This window comes from Erythrolamprus reginae, chromosome 2 (assembly GCF_031021105.1).
Source record: "Erythrolamprus reginae isolate rEryReg1 chromosome 2, rEryReg1.hap1, whole genome shotgun sequence".
Taxonomy (NCBI): Eukaryota; Metazoa; Chordata; class Lepidosauria; order Squamata; family Dipsadidae; genus Erythrolamprus; species Erythrolamprus reginae.
Genome location: NC_091951.1, coordinates 249,168,034 through 249,182,658, shown reverse-complemented (window position 1 = coordinate 249,182,658; position 14,625 = coordinate 249,168,034).

Sequence of the window (14,625 nt, the reverse complement as noted above, 5' to 3'; positions counted from 1 at the left end):
AGCGAGCAATCTACATGACGCCGATGACGAGAGGAAGAAAGCTATATTCCTCGCTTATTGCGGCACAGAAGTCTACAGCCTAGCCTCTACACTCGTTGACCCAGACACCCTGGAAACCGTCGCATGGTCAACTCTACAAGCAAAACTTGCCGCCCATTATCAGCCGACGACTCCTGTCCGCGTATACCGCCATCAATTCGCTCAGATGAGGCAAGCGGACGGAGAATCGACCAACGATTTTATAACTCGCCTACGCGCACTCCTCCCGAAGTGCAAATACAAGGATCCAGAGGAACAGCTCATGGACCGCCTTATTTTCGGTCTAACCAATATCACGCTCCAGAAGAAATACTTAGTTGATGAGGATGCCTCTCTCCAAGACATTCTTAAGGCAGCAAAAGCCTCCGAGGTATCTGAAACATCTGTTGCCGAAATTAAACGCGCAACCTCAACCGTTCATCACATTCCTGATGAATCACCTTGGCACGCCTGCCCTTCTGATGAAAAACACTCAGAATCCGCTACTCCAGACGACACCTGTCTCCAAATCCGAAGAGCCTCCGACCACGACGCCAAAGAAGCCTCCCGTGCAGACAGATGTGCCCGGCTGCAACGGAAACCACCCTCGTTTTCGCTGCCATTTCAAGGACGCCTACTGCCGCCGTTGCCAGCGCCGCGGCCACATCGCCGAAGTCTGCCGCGCCGCCAACCCAACTCCAGCAACTCAACAAAACCAACGACCCTATTTTTCACCGAGGAATCGACGACCACCGTTTTCGCGCAACGTTTCCCGCCCGGCTGACAACTCGCCCTCTTCTAACCAACGAGGTAACTCCCCTTCTTCCGTAAACTGCAATTCTCCCGCTGCGGAAAACAAGCTATTTGTTTCCCTTTTCCTCAACGGCCACCCCTGCCAAATGGAATTAGACACCGGGTCCAGACATTCCATAATGCCTTGGGAAAAACTTAAATTATATTTACCTCGTGTAAAACAAACTGACTTGCAACCGTGGGAACCAGGTTTGAGTGTTTTCAGGGCCATTCAATTCCAGTGTTAGGATGCTTAAATGTTCCTATTGCGTTTTGTTAGGATGCTTAAATGTTCCTATTGCGTTTAAAAAATTTCAAGGGTTTTTACCTCTATTAGTGGTTGACGGTCCTAAACACTCATTACTGGGACTTCGATGGTTACAACCTTTAGGTATTGAAATTTCAGGGGTTAACAATGTATGTGACTCTTTTGACCCAAATGATTTATTGAAAGAATTTCCCGAAGTTTTCTCTAGCGCTCTGGGTAAATATACAGGCAGCCCCATTTCGTTTAATTTGGACCCAAATATTTCGCCCATCCGATTAAAGCCCCGCAGAATCCCCATTCCACTTTTGCCTAAAGTGGATGAACAATTGGACAAATTAATAGCTCAGGGCATTTTAGTTCCCACTGACCACGCTAAATGGGAAACTCCTATTGTAACGCCCGTTAAGCCGGATGGCTCTATTAGAATTTGCGCAGATTATAAAGCCACGATTAATAAAGCACTACAGCATAATGCCTATCCAATCCCAGTAGTGCAACAACTCTTGCACACCTTAGGAAATGGGTCCATCTTCGCGAAGTTGGACCTGGCACAGGCATATCAACAGCTCACCGTAGATCAAGACACCTCTGAAGCCCAGACAATCGTAACTCATAGAGGTGCCTTTAAATGCACCCGGCTCCAGTTTGGAGTCTCTACCGCCCCAGGTATCTTTCAGGGTTTGATGGAACGCATTTTAAATAATATTCCTGGGGTCGTTCCATATTTCGACGACGTATTAATATCTGCCACATCCAAATCTGAGTTATGGGACAGAATCAGGCGCGTTTTAACCAAATTTAAAGAAACAGGACTCCATTTGAAAGCAGACAAATGTTCTTGGGCTGTGCCCAAAGTTGAATTCTTGGGGTTTACAATAGATCGTTTTGGGATTCACCCTACAAATGACAAAGTTGATGCCATAAGAAATGCCCCCCACCCCTTCAGATAAGACAGACTTACAAGCATTCCTAGGACTCCTTAACTTTTATTCCGTCTTTCTTAAACAGAAAGCGACGGTGGCAGAACCACTTCATAACCTCCTAAAGAAAGACTCTGCCTGGACGTGGGGACCAAAAGAACAAGCCGCTTTCCAAGCAGTAAAAAATTTACTTTCCTCCAATAGTGTCCTAGTGCAATATAATGTAGCTATGCCCTTATCCCTAACCTGCGACGCTTCACCGTTCGGCATAGGAGCCGTCCTCAGCCATAACTTTCCGGACGGCACAGAAGCCCCAATAGCCTATTATTCTAAAACTCTTTCGGCAGCTGAAAGGAATTACTCCCAGCTCGACAAGGAGGCGTTAGCCCTTGTCGCTGGAGTTAAACGTTTTCATTATTACCTTTGTGGTCGGCCCTTTACGTTAATCACCGACCATAAACCGCTTTTAGGCATTTTGGCGGGAAACAAACAAACTCCCGCCTTTCTTTCTCCTCGCATGACTCGCTGGACTATTTTTCTAGCCGCTTACAATTATACATTAATCCACAGGGGGGGGAAAGACATAGGAAATGCTGATGCATTAAGCAGGTGCCCCCAAACAGAATTAGTCAATGATCCAGCCCCTGCCTCAAGCGTTTTATTAATTGAATCTAGTAAACAAACGTTATTAACAGCAACAGAAATAGCCAATCAGACACAAGCAGACCCAATTTTGAAATATATTAAACAATGGATACTAAAGGGATGGCCAATTGAACAACAACCGAACCAATTTCAACCTTTTAAGAATAGACAGTTTGAATTAAATGTGTTAAAAGATTGTATATTGTGGGGAGACAGGGTTGTTATTCCAAAAGCCTTACAGAAGCAAGCATTGCAGTTATTGCATATAGGTCACCCAGGAATAGTCAAAATGAAAACTATTGCCAGAAGTCATTTATGGTGGCCAGGGTTGGACAAGGACATAGAGTCATGGGTGGGTGGTTGTATACCCTGCCAGAGAACAAGACCCAACCCACCAAAAGTTACACCATCAGAGTGGCCAACACCAAGAGGGCCCTGGTCTAGAATACATATTGACTTTGCAGGACCAATCAGGGGCCAATCCTTTTTACTGGTTGTGGATGCATACTCCAAGTGGCTGGAAATTGAACTCATGGCATCCACAACTACTAGTGCAACTATAAAGGCATTAAGGAAAATGTTTGCCACACATGGTATTCCAGACATTTTGGTATCTGACAACGGGCCTCAGTTAACAGCCCGTCAAATGGAACTATTTCTTGCAGACCAGGGCATAAAACATGTGCTCACTCCACCTCATTTTGCCCAAGCTAATGGGCAAGCAGAACGAATGGTTAGAACCACAAAGGAAGCATTAAACAAAGCACCACTAGGAGATTGGCAACAACAAATTGATGAATTTTTAACCATTCAGCATATTACGCCGTCAGCGTCAACAAACAAAAGCCCGGCAGAACTTTTAATGGGCAGAAACCTTCGTTCTAAATTAGACAGAATTCACCCACATTACCAGAATGACCAAAAAGAAATAAAAATGCAAAGTGAAAGACAGTTTAACATCGGGGATTTAATTTATGCCAAAGACTATGATTCAAACGATAAATGGAAAGATGGCACAGTATTGGATAAAACAGGTTTAAAAACATACGTTGTAATATTAACAGATGGGCGCAGTTGGCATCGGCATGTCGACCAACTACGCAAAAGAATGAAGACTAACCCAGACATTTTACCTACTGTAGACAAACCAATAGAGGACTTACCAGAACCACCTCGAGACTCCAGCGATGGCTGCTTGTTGCCCCTGGCGGCCGGCGAAGATCAAAATGCATCATCGCAACCAGGCCCGTCAGAGACTAGCCTTAGCGGAGCAACGGAGCCAGCCGTCCAGGCAAGCAGCTCCCAGCAAAATGAACTGCGCAGGTCCCAGAGATCTGTGAAACCACCAATCCGCTTGCAGGACTATGTGACGTGGATTAACACGTAATCATGGTCTCAGCCGAAGAGGGAGGGGTGTTGTGTTTGTTTAAAAATATTCGCAGAAAATCTGCGATTGGTTAAGACGCGGCTATTCAGAAAATAGCCGCGAAAGTTAAATGTGTGTCAGTTGGTAAAAGCCCGCGTTAAAAAGAGTATAAAAGGGCAACGGGTTAGCCGTTGCCCTCATTCCGGCAATTCTACCGTTCCAGTGTTTGTATTCTCTCTTGCCATGAATAAACAAGTTTGATTTAAGACTACCGGAGTCCAGACTTTTCAATTACCTATTAAAACTGCTAAAAAAAACCAACCCATACATATCTTTCCTGGTTGGATCCCGATGGTGTACCATCCGATCAATGACCCGAGGTCTGCCAGAAAAGCCAGGAATTTTAATTTAATTTAATTTAATTTAATTCTTCGTGTCTTGTTTAGGATCTCATTTATGATCTCATAGGTGTGTAATTAAAAAAAAAACATACCTATGTAACTCCAGAGGCTACAAAGTTGTGTTTCTTAAGTATCTACCTTTATTTTATTTATTTATTTATTTTGTCGAAAAAGTATAGAATTGTAGTCTGTATCAGCATAGCATAAGTAGAGAGTAATGATAAAATAAGAAAATAGGACAGTAGGACAGTGACAGGAGGAACAATGGTGCGCTTATGCACGCTCCTTACAAACCTCTTAGAAAAGGGAAGAGGTCAACTGTAGACAATCTGAGGTTAAAGATTTGGGGGGTTGGGAAATGTCCTGCAAGCCTCGGTTGTAACTGAGGGGTGATAGATATGGTTGCATGCATTTCTGCTGTTTGGAAAAAGAAAGTCAAAACATTCCACGACTAAGCCCAAGGTACTAGAAAACAAAAAGCTTTTTAAAAGATGGCCTTGGATATCAGCTACTGTTGGGCAGACTAGATGGACCATGAGGTCTTTTTTTTGCCGTCAATCTTCTATGTTTCTATGTTTCTCAATGTTGCCTGGCTCTAGGGAATCCACAAAATAGTCATCAACCTTGAAGGATGTTTTTTAAACCTCTGACTTTCTTTAAACAGCAAATACAGAACTGTCCAAAATGGTTTTTTATCATCTGTTTTCAGACTCCAGTTGCTGTGAAATTGTCAGCTACATACAATGCTTTGGTGTAAGGAATGCAAATTCAGAAATAGAAAAAAAAAGCAATTACTTGATGCAGACATGGAGTCTATTTAATTACTGTCTTTGTAGACAAAACATTTCTAAAATGAAAAGATTCAACAGATGCTAAGCATTATTGTTGCTTTTTGCCTTTTCTCCTACACCCAGTGGGGAGGAACTAAAGTAAATATTATGGAAATTTTAGTGGCAGCCTTATGGATAGAATAGTCTCAAGGCTAATGTTAGTTACAGCATTTTTGTAGAAATTATATTCCTTGAAAATGTAGGCAGAAATGTCACTTGAAAAGATACAAAAATAGTGTTCCTTCCTATCAAATCTGGAAGGATGTAAATCTTCTGAAATTGGATGCTTTATTGTATGTTGTGGATCCCTGCAGTGGGGAACAATAAATAAGCCAATACATTTTCATCCATTCTGAGGAAACTAATTTTGTTGCTCCTCCTTGATTAAAGAGCATATTCTTCCATTCACTGGAATATGACAAATGTGACAATAAAATAGCAATGTCCTGTTGCCTAAGCCATTTAGGGGCAAAAATTGAAAACCCTGGACATTCTCTGGACATTTTCTAGAGTGTTTATGTCCGAAATGTGGTGTGGGTTCCAGACAGATGAGCTGTATTCAAGGATTGGTCTGGTGAAAGTTTTGTATGCTCTGGTTAGTAGTGTAAGATTACCAGAGCAGAAGCTACGTAGGCTTAGGTTAACAACTCTTGAAGCCTTTTTGACCCATATGTTTTTGCAAAGAACAGAAGAACAGGAGCTAACTAGCTGATTTTGGCTTCTTCTTTTTTTAAAAGGTTTATTTAGTTTTTCAAATACAATAAAAAGGAAAGAAATCTCATTATATACATGCAGATCATTGCCCATTTCTATTTCAGTATACAAATGTTCAATGTCTAATTAATTAAATTCATCATTAAAAAGATGAATAGAAAAATAGATAACTTCTATCTTACTATACGTAAATATTATTTTGTTGTTATCTGATCTGGGCTTCTTTTAGCATTTGCTTTTGGCCTACATATGACAAGAGAAGAAAGACTAAGACGTGATATGACCAAGGCACATATACAGGCAGTCCTTGACTTATGACCAACCATTTAGTGACAGTTCAAAGTTAAACAAATCCCTCCTCCAGAAAATACTTCTGACTTGGTTCCTAAGTTCCAATGGCCACCCCCACCCCATGATCACAACTGGCTCACTTTTACAATCATTTGTAGCATCCCATAATCACTATTTACATTTTTGCTGGAAATTAGCATTTGCTTCTGGTTCTGGTTAAAAAAAAGCCCTCCGGTAAACAATGGATTTGCTTAACACAAAACCAGTCGTAAAAAATCTGGTTGCAATCTGGTTTACAATCTCACACCACAATGGGCAGATTCCATTATACTGTAGTTGCAAATCAAAAAGTACCTGTACGGCATGGACAGATCCATTTCTTGACTGCAAAACATACCATATTTTTCAAAGTATAAGATGCACCTTTCCCCCTCCCTCCTAAAAGAGAATGGAAATTGTGATGTGTCTTATACATGGAATACAGCCATTTTTGGCCTCTCAAGGGCCTGCCCCTGCATCACATTTTTGCAATAAATGGGTCTGTTTTCTGCAAAAATGGAGTACGCAGACGGTTTGCGAGGCCTGCAGTGCTCCTGGGGGGCGGCGAAAGGCAAAAATGCCATTTTTGTGAAACATGGGTGAAAAATGGCCCATTTTTAATTTATTTATTTATTTATTATTTATTTATTATTTGGATTTGTATGCCGCCCCTCTCCGAAGACTCGGGGCGGCTCACAACAAGTGAAAACAAATCATAAATAATCCAATTAATTAAAATATTTAAAGATTTTAAAAAACCCATATACTAACAGACACACACACAAGCATACCATGTATAAATTAAACGTGCCCAGGGGGAGATGTTTAATTTCCCCATGCCTGACGGCAAAGGTGGGTTTTGAGGAGTTTACGGAAGGCAGGAAGAATAGGGGCAGTTCTGATCTCTGGGGGGAGTTGGTTCCAGAGAGCCGGTGCCGCCACAGAGAAGGCTCTTCCCCTGGGGCCCACCAACCGACATTGTTTAGTTGACGGGACCCGGAGGAGGCCCACTCTGTGGGACCTAATCGGTCGCTGGGATTCGTACGGCAGAAGGCGGTCTCGGAGATATTCTGGTCCGATGCCATGAAGGGCTTTAAAGGTCATAACCAACACTTTGAATTGTGACCGGAAACTGATCGGCAACCAATGCAGACTGCGGAGTGATGGTGAAACATGGGCATACCTGGGTAAGCCCATGACTGCTCTCGCAGCTGCATTCTGCACAATCTGAAGTTTCCGAACACTTTTCAAAGGTAGCCTCATGTAGAGAGCATTACAGTAGTCGAACCTCAAGGTGATGAGGGCATGAGTGACTGTGAGCAATGAGTCCCGGTCCAGATAGGGCCGCAACTGGTGCACCAGGTGAACCTGGGCAAACGCCCCCCTCGCCACAGCTGAGAGATGGTTTTCTAATGTGAGCTGTGGATCGAGGAGGACGCCCAAGTTGCGGACCCTCTCTGAGGGGGTCAGTAATTCCCCCCCCCCAGGGTAATGGACGGACAGATGGAATTGTCCTTGGGAGGCAAAACCCACAGCCGCTCCGTCTTATCCGGGTTGAGCTTGAGTCTGTTGACACCCATCCAGGCCCCAACAGCCTCCAGGCACCGGCACATCACTTCCACCGCTTCGTTGACTGGGCATGGGGTGGAGATGTAAAGCTGGGTATCATCGGCATATTGATGATACCTCACCCCATGTCCTTGGATGATCTCACCCAGCGGTTTCATGTAGATGTTAAATAGCAAGGGGGAGAGGACCGACCCCTGAGGCACCCCACAAGGGAGAGACCTCGGAGCCGACCTCTGACCCCCCACTAACACCGACTGCGACCGGCCAGAGAGGTAGGAGGAGAACCACTGAAGCACAGTGCCTCCCACCCCCAACCCCTCCAACCGGTGCAGAAGGATACCATGGTCGATGGTATCAAAAGCCGCTGAGAGATCGAGGAGCACCAGGACAGAGGATAAACCCCTGTCCTGGGCCCGCCAGAGATCATCCATCAACGCGACCAAAGCGGTTTCCGTGCTGTAACCGGGCCTGAAACCCGACTGCTGGGGACCTAGATAATCGGCTTCTTCCAAGGACCGCTGGAGCTGGAGTGCCACCACCTTCTCGACAACCTTCCCCATAAAGGGAAGGTTGGAGACTGGACGATAGTTGTTAAGTACGGCTGGGTCCAGGGAAGGCTTCTTGAGGAGGGGGCGCACGAGTGCTTCTTTATAGAGTGTTGGAAAAACTCCCCTCCCCAAGGAAGCGTTGGTAATCTCCTGGTCCCAGCTCCGTGTCACCTCCCTGCTGGCCGAGACCAACCAGGAGGGACATGGATCCAGTAGACAGGTGGCGGAACTCACAGCTCCAATGGCCTTGTCCACTTCATCAGGTGTCACCAGATCAAACTCTTCCCAGACAGGTGGACAAGTACGTGCCCCAGTCACCTTGACTGACTCATTGTCAGTCGACTCTGTTTTACAATTGGAGTCGAGGTCGGCCCGGATCTGAGCGACTTTATCAGCGAAAAACGTGTTAAACTCCTCGGCGCTACTCTGCAAGGGCTCCCCAACTCCCCCCTGGTTAAGAAGGGAGCGGGTCACCCTAAACAGAGCGGCCGGGCGGGATTCCGCTGATGCAATCAAGGCGGCATGGTACGCGCATCTTGCCGCCTTGAGCGCCACTTTGTAAGTCTTAATAAAAGCTCTTACAAGTGTTCGATCAGATTCAGACCTACTCTTCCTCCATCGCGTCTCTTTTGGTGTTTGCAAAAATGGAGATGTTTTTGCCTTCCTCCAGCCCCCAGAAGCACTCTGCAAGCCTCCCAAACCATCTGCGCGCCCTGTTTTTTACAAAAATGGTAAAAAAAGGGCCTGCTTTTGTAAAAAACGGTGCGTGCAGAGGATTTGGGAGGCCTGTAGAGTGCTCCTGGGGGTTGGGAGGACAAAAACATTTTTTCTTACTTACCTCTTTGAAACCTTGGTGCATCTTATACACTAATGCATCTTATAGTTCGAAGAATACGGTGGGTAAGACTTCCTTCATCTCTTTCAAGGTGTAAAATTATGTTTCACTGTACAGAGTAAAAATAGATGGGAGTTTCAGGACAAGTTCTCTTTGCCAGTTATTATTGGTATATAAAAATGTCAGGAGAGAATGCTCGCTGTCTTCAGATTCCAAGGAACCAATTAAAGATGGAGTAAGCGAAGGGATGAGAAGCAATTGCAACAGCAATTGCAACATCTATCACCATTATGGTCTTTGGGCATCACACTGAAATCCCAGTGAAAATTCTTTATGAAGGAAAAATCACTTTTCACAGCAAGGTGTTATAGAAAAGAAATGAAGCAAGGAGAATGAAGAGAAAAGTTGCAAACTTTTTGATATGCCATTATGGGTAGTCCTCTACTTACAACGGTTCATTTAGTGATTATTTGAAGTTACAACAGGACCAAAAGAAGGGACATGACCGGTTTTCACATAACTATTACATTATCATGGTCACATGATCAAAATTCAGATGCTTGGCAATTGACTCATATTGACTTTTACAAGGTCCCGAGTGATGATAACCTTTTGCGATTTTCCGGCAAGCAAAGTCAATGAAGAAGCTGGATTTATTTATTTGTTTATTAATTTGTTTATTTTTTCAAGTACATATTGGTGGCATAAAGATACTAGTAAAAGAGAAACATTAGGACAGGGGATGGAAGGCACTTTGGTGCACTTTACGCCCCTTACTGACCTCTTGGGAATTGGGAGAGGTCAACAATAGATAGTCTAAGGCAGAGGTCCCCAACCTTTTTTGCACCAGGGACCGGCTTTAAGCTAGACCAGTTTTCCATGGCCCGGTGGGGGGGGGGGCTTTGGTCATATGGGGGTGGGGTTATGGAGGGGTGGAGCCAGGGCCGCCATCAGGAATTTTGGGGCCCCATACAGCCTAAGTGTCTGGGGGGGGGGCCCTCCCCGCCATTTTAAAACTACTTTATTTTGCGACATACCAATTATGTATGAAATTTACCTTCTTTGGGGAGGGGTGAAAGGGGAGAGTAAGAGAGGAAGGAGTGAAAGAAGGGAATGAGGGAGGAAAGAAGGGAGGAAGGAAAAGGAAAGCAAGAAATGGAGGGAGGAAAGGAGGAAGGAAAGAAAGAAAGAAAGAAAGAAAGAAAGGGGGAAGGGACAGGAACAGAGGAAGGAAGCAAGGAAACTTATGAAAGGGGAGAGTAAGAGAGGAAAGACTGAAGGAAGGGAGGGAGGGAAGAAGGTAGGAAGGAGAAAGAAAAGAAGAAATAGAGGAAGGGAAGGTAAAAGAGAGAAAGAAAAAGAGCAAGAAAGAAAGCAAGAAAGAAAGAAAGAGAATGAAAGAGAAATAAAAATAGAGAGGGGGAATGAAAGAAATGGAAGGAGGGAAGGAAGGAGAGAAAGAAAGAGAAAGAAAGAAAGCAAGAGAGAGAAAAAAGAATGAAAGAGCAAGAGAGCAAGAGAGCAAAAGAAAGAGAGAAAGAAAGAAAGAAAGAAAGAAAGAAAGGCAACTTCAAAGAAAGGCTCACTGAGCATCTCTCACTCTCTTTCTATCCCTCTTTCTTTCTCTCTCTTCCTTTCTATCTCTCCTCTTCCTTTATCTCCTCTCTCTCTCCCTCTCTCTTTCTCTCCCCCCTCTCTCCCTCTCTCCCTCTCTTACTATCTCTCCCCCCTCTCCCTCTCTTTCTCTTTCTCCCTCTCTCTCTTTCTCCCCCTCTCTCCCTCTCTCTTTCTCCCTCTCCCTCTCTTTCTCTCCCCCCTCTCTCCATCTCTCTTTCTCCCTCTCCCTCTCTTTCTCTCTCCCCCCTCTCCCTCTCTCTTTCTCTCTCTCCCTCTCTTGCTATCTCTTTCTCTCCCCCCTCTCTCCCTCTCTCTTTCTCTCTCTCCCTCTCTTTCTCTCTTTCTCCCCCCTCTCTCCCTCTCTCTTTCTCCCTCTCCCTCTCTTTCTCTCTCTCCCCCCTCTCTCCCTCTCTCTTTCTCTCTCTCCCTCTCTTGCTATCTCTTTCTCTCCCCCCTCTCCCCCTATCTCTTTCTCTCTCTCCCTCTCTTGCTATCTCTTTCTCTTTCTCCCCCCTCTCTCCCTCTCTCTTTCTCCCTCTCCCTCCACTCACCCATCCCGGGGGTCTTTTTCGGACTTCCCAATCCAAGTCACGCAGCCTTGCGGAGCTCCTGGTGGTCTCTCATCCCCGAATCAGCCAGGTAAACACGGCCCCCTCTTCCCTGGCCCGAAACCAGCGAAGGTTGGGGGAATTTCTGTGCAACCCCGGCCACTTTCGGGGTTAAATTCCTCTCCCCGCCCTCTCCGCACCTCCGAAGGGAGCAGGGCAGCGTTGCTGGGCTGGCCAATTCTGGGCAGGGGGCGAATTCCTCCCGGGGTGTGTGTGGAGGTGTGGAGGTGTGCGTGCGCCCGGACGGCGTCCGAACTTTGCCCGGCGGAGCTCTGCAAACACGAGGCAGGGAGGGAGGGAAGCCGTTGCCTGGCCAGCGGGCACCAAACAGGGCAGGGCTCCATGGGAGGGGAGGGGGCACCTCGCGGCTGGGGGCTGCCTGGCTTTGTGATTTTGGCTGGGGGGGGAGTTAGGAAGGTCCTACTTCTCCCCCCCCCAGCCAAAAATTCAAAGCCTATCTGCTGGATACGGGCGATGAGTGGGACAGAGCGGCGCGGAAGCCTCTTGCAGCAGCTGCCACAGCCACCGGCTTCAGCGCCGCTCGTCCCGCTCATCGCCCGTATCCAGCAGATAGGCCTTGAGTTTTTGGCTGGGGGGGGAGAAGTAGGACCTTCCTAACTCCCCCCCAGCCAAAATCACAAAGCCAGGCAGCCCCCAGCCACCAAAGGAGCCTCCTGATTCTCCCCGCCCTGCCCGACGCCCCACCCTGTCCTGCATAATGTCCTCTGCCGGGAGGCAGCGCCGCCGCGGACCAGCTGGAAAACCCCCACGGCCCGGTCCCGGTCCGCGGACCGGCGGTTGGGGACCTCTGGTCTAAGGGTACAATTTGGGGGGTTAGGTGATGATACTACAGTCTGGTAGTGAGTTCCATGCATCAACTACTAAAGTCGTATTCCCTGCAGTTGAGTTTAGAGAAATTAGAGTAGTTTGCTTTAAGTTTGTATCTGTTGTGCGCTTGTGTGTTGTTGTGGTTGAAGCTGAAGTAGTCATTGATAGGAAGGACATTGTAGCAGATGATTTTATGGGCTATGCTTAGGTCGTGTTTAAGGCGATGTAGTTCTAAGCTTTCTAAACCTAGGACTGTAAGTCCAGTTGCGTAGGGTGTTCTTTTGCAAGTGAAGGAGGGTTCTTCTAATAAAGTATCTTTGGACATTTTCTACAGTGTTTATGTCTGAAAAGCGGTGTTGGTTCCAGACAGATGAGCTGTATTCAAGAACTGGTCTGGTGAAAGTTTTGTATGCTCTGGTTAGTAGTGTGAGATTACTGTAGCAGAAGCTATATAAGATTAGGTTAACAACTCTTGAAGCCTTTTTGGGGATGTTGTTGCAGTGGGCTTTGGCACTTAGTTCATTTCATATGAGTATTCCAAGGTCTTTTACGGAGTGAGGGTCTTGTTTGTTCAGCTTGAATTTGATGTTCTGATTCTTTCTGCTAATGTGTAGGACAGAGCTGAAACCCCGTGTTCCTCATTTTAACAATTGAGGTGATTCACTTAACAACTGTGGCAAGAAATTTTGGGTTCAATTGTAGTTGGTAAATCAAGGACTTCCTGTATAGTTGCATAGTTTTTGGAAACGCTTTTTCACAGCTAGGAATTAGGGAGAGGACACAAGGTGGAGCACTACATGGAAAAAAGGTAGTAACTACTAAGGCGACTTCTTGGAAAGGAAGTCAGAAACCTTAGATTTCAGTTATGATATATAACTAGAGGTATAAAGAACATTTATAGGAGGGTACCAGCATCATAAAGAAAGATGCAGGAGAAATGTTACAAGGAGCACCAACTGCAAGAGGCAGATGTCTTCATTTTAGCACTGCACATCAAGGTAGTAACAAAAGAAAAGACCCTTTCAATCACTATTTCTAAAATACAGTATCTTGTTCTGTTGCAGGACTGCTTAAGAGAAAGGGATCCACACAATAAAAGTGTGCCTTAAGGTGAACAAAATCCCCACCCGCCATATCAATTAAAGGATCCAGTATACTCTCCAGAATATTTAAAATGAAGAATTAAAAAAAAAAACCTTCAACTTTGCTTCTCCCACCCCTTCCCCCATCCAAAATGGAAGCATTGTGTTAAGCCATAATGCCATTTGTTTAATTTTGTAAGTATGTATTTCCTGTCACAATTCAAAGTGTTGGTTATGACCTTTAAAGCCCTACATGGCATTGGACCAGAGTACCTCCGGAACCGCCCGCATGAATCCCAGCAACCAATAAGGTCCCACAGAGTTGGCCTTCTCCGGGTCCCGTCGACTAAACAATGTCATCTGGCGGGCCCCAGGGGAAGAGCCTTCTCTGTGGCGGCCCCGGCCCTCTGGAATCAACTCGCCCCCGAGATTAGAACTGCTCCCACCCTCCATGTCTTTCGTAAACTACTCAAGACCCACCTATACCGCCAGGCTCATTATAATTTATGTTTGGTATGTATGTGTTGTTTGGTTTTAATATGATAGGGTTTTAGTTATTTCTTTTAATATTAGATTTGTGCTACTATAATATTGCTTTTATCATTGTTGTGAGCCGCCCTGAGTCTTCGGAGAGGGTCGGCATACAAATCTAATAAATTATTATTATTATGTATGGCTTCAAGCTTAGCATGTACAAATCTAATCCACTGTGATTTTGCCCATGAATTCTATGCAAATGTGAATCCATACAATGCATGAACCTGAATGCGAGCCTATGGACCCTCAGCATGGTTGCCACCAAATGTATCTAAATACATATAGGGGCTTAACAGAATAACAGAATAGAATGGATCTTGGAAGACTTCTAGTTCAACTCCGTGCTAAGACAGAAAACCAGGGGTGGGCTGCTGCTTGGACCAGGGAGAATGCAGTGGGGTAGTGGAAATGGAACTTCACCTGAGTACCCAATCTGCACTGAAAGATGTTGAAAGAAAATGTAGGGTATCCTGCATAAGCCACGCCCACAGTGTGGTAGTATAAATTTTGGTAGCCCTTCAATGCAGAAATCCCTAAGACAAATGGCTATTCAGTCTTTTTAAAACTATTCAGTGATTGAGCACTTACACCTGGTTGTCCCACTGATTAATTGTTTTGTCTGGAAATTTCTCCTTAGTTCTAGGTTGTTTTTCTCCTTAATTATTGAGCTTAATTGCTGAATAGGACTACAAGATTGGTGAAATATTAAACTAACTC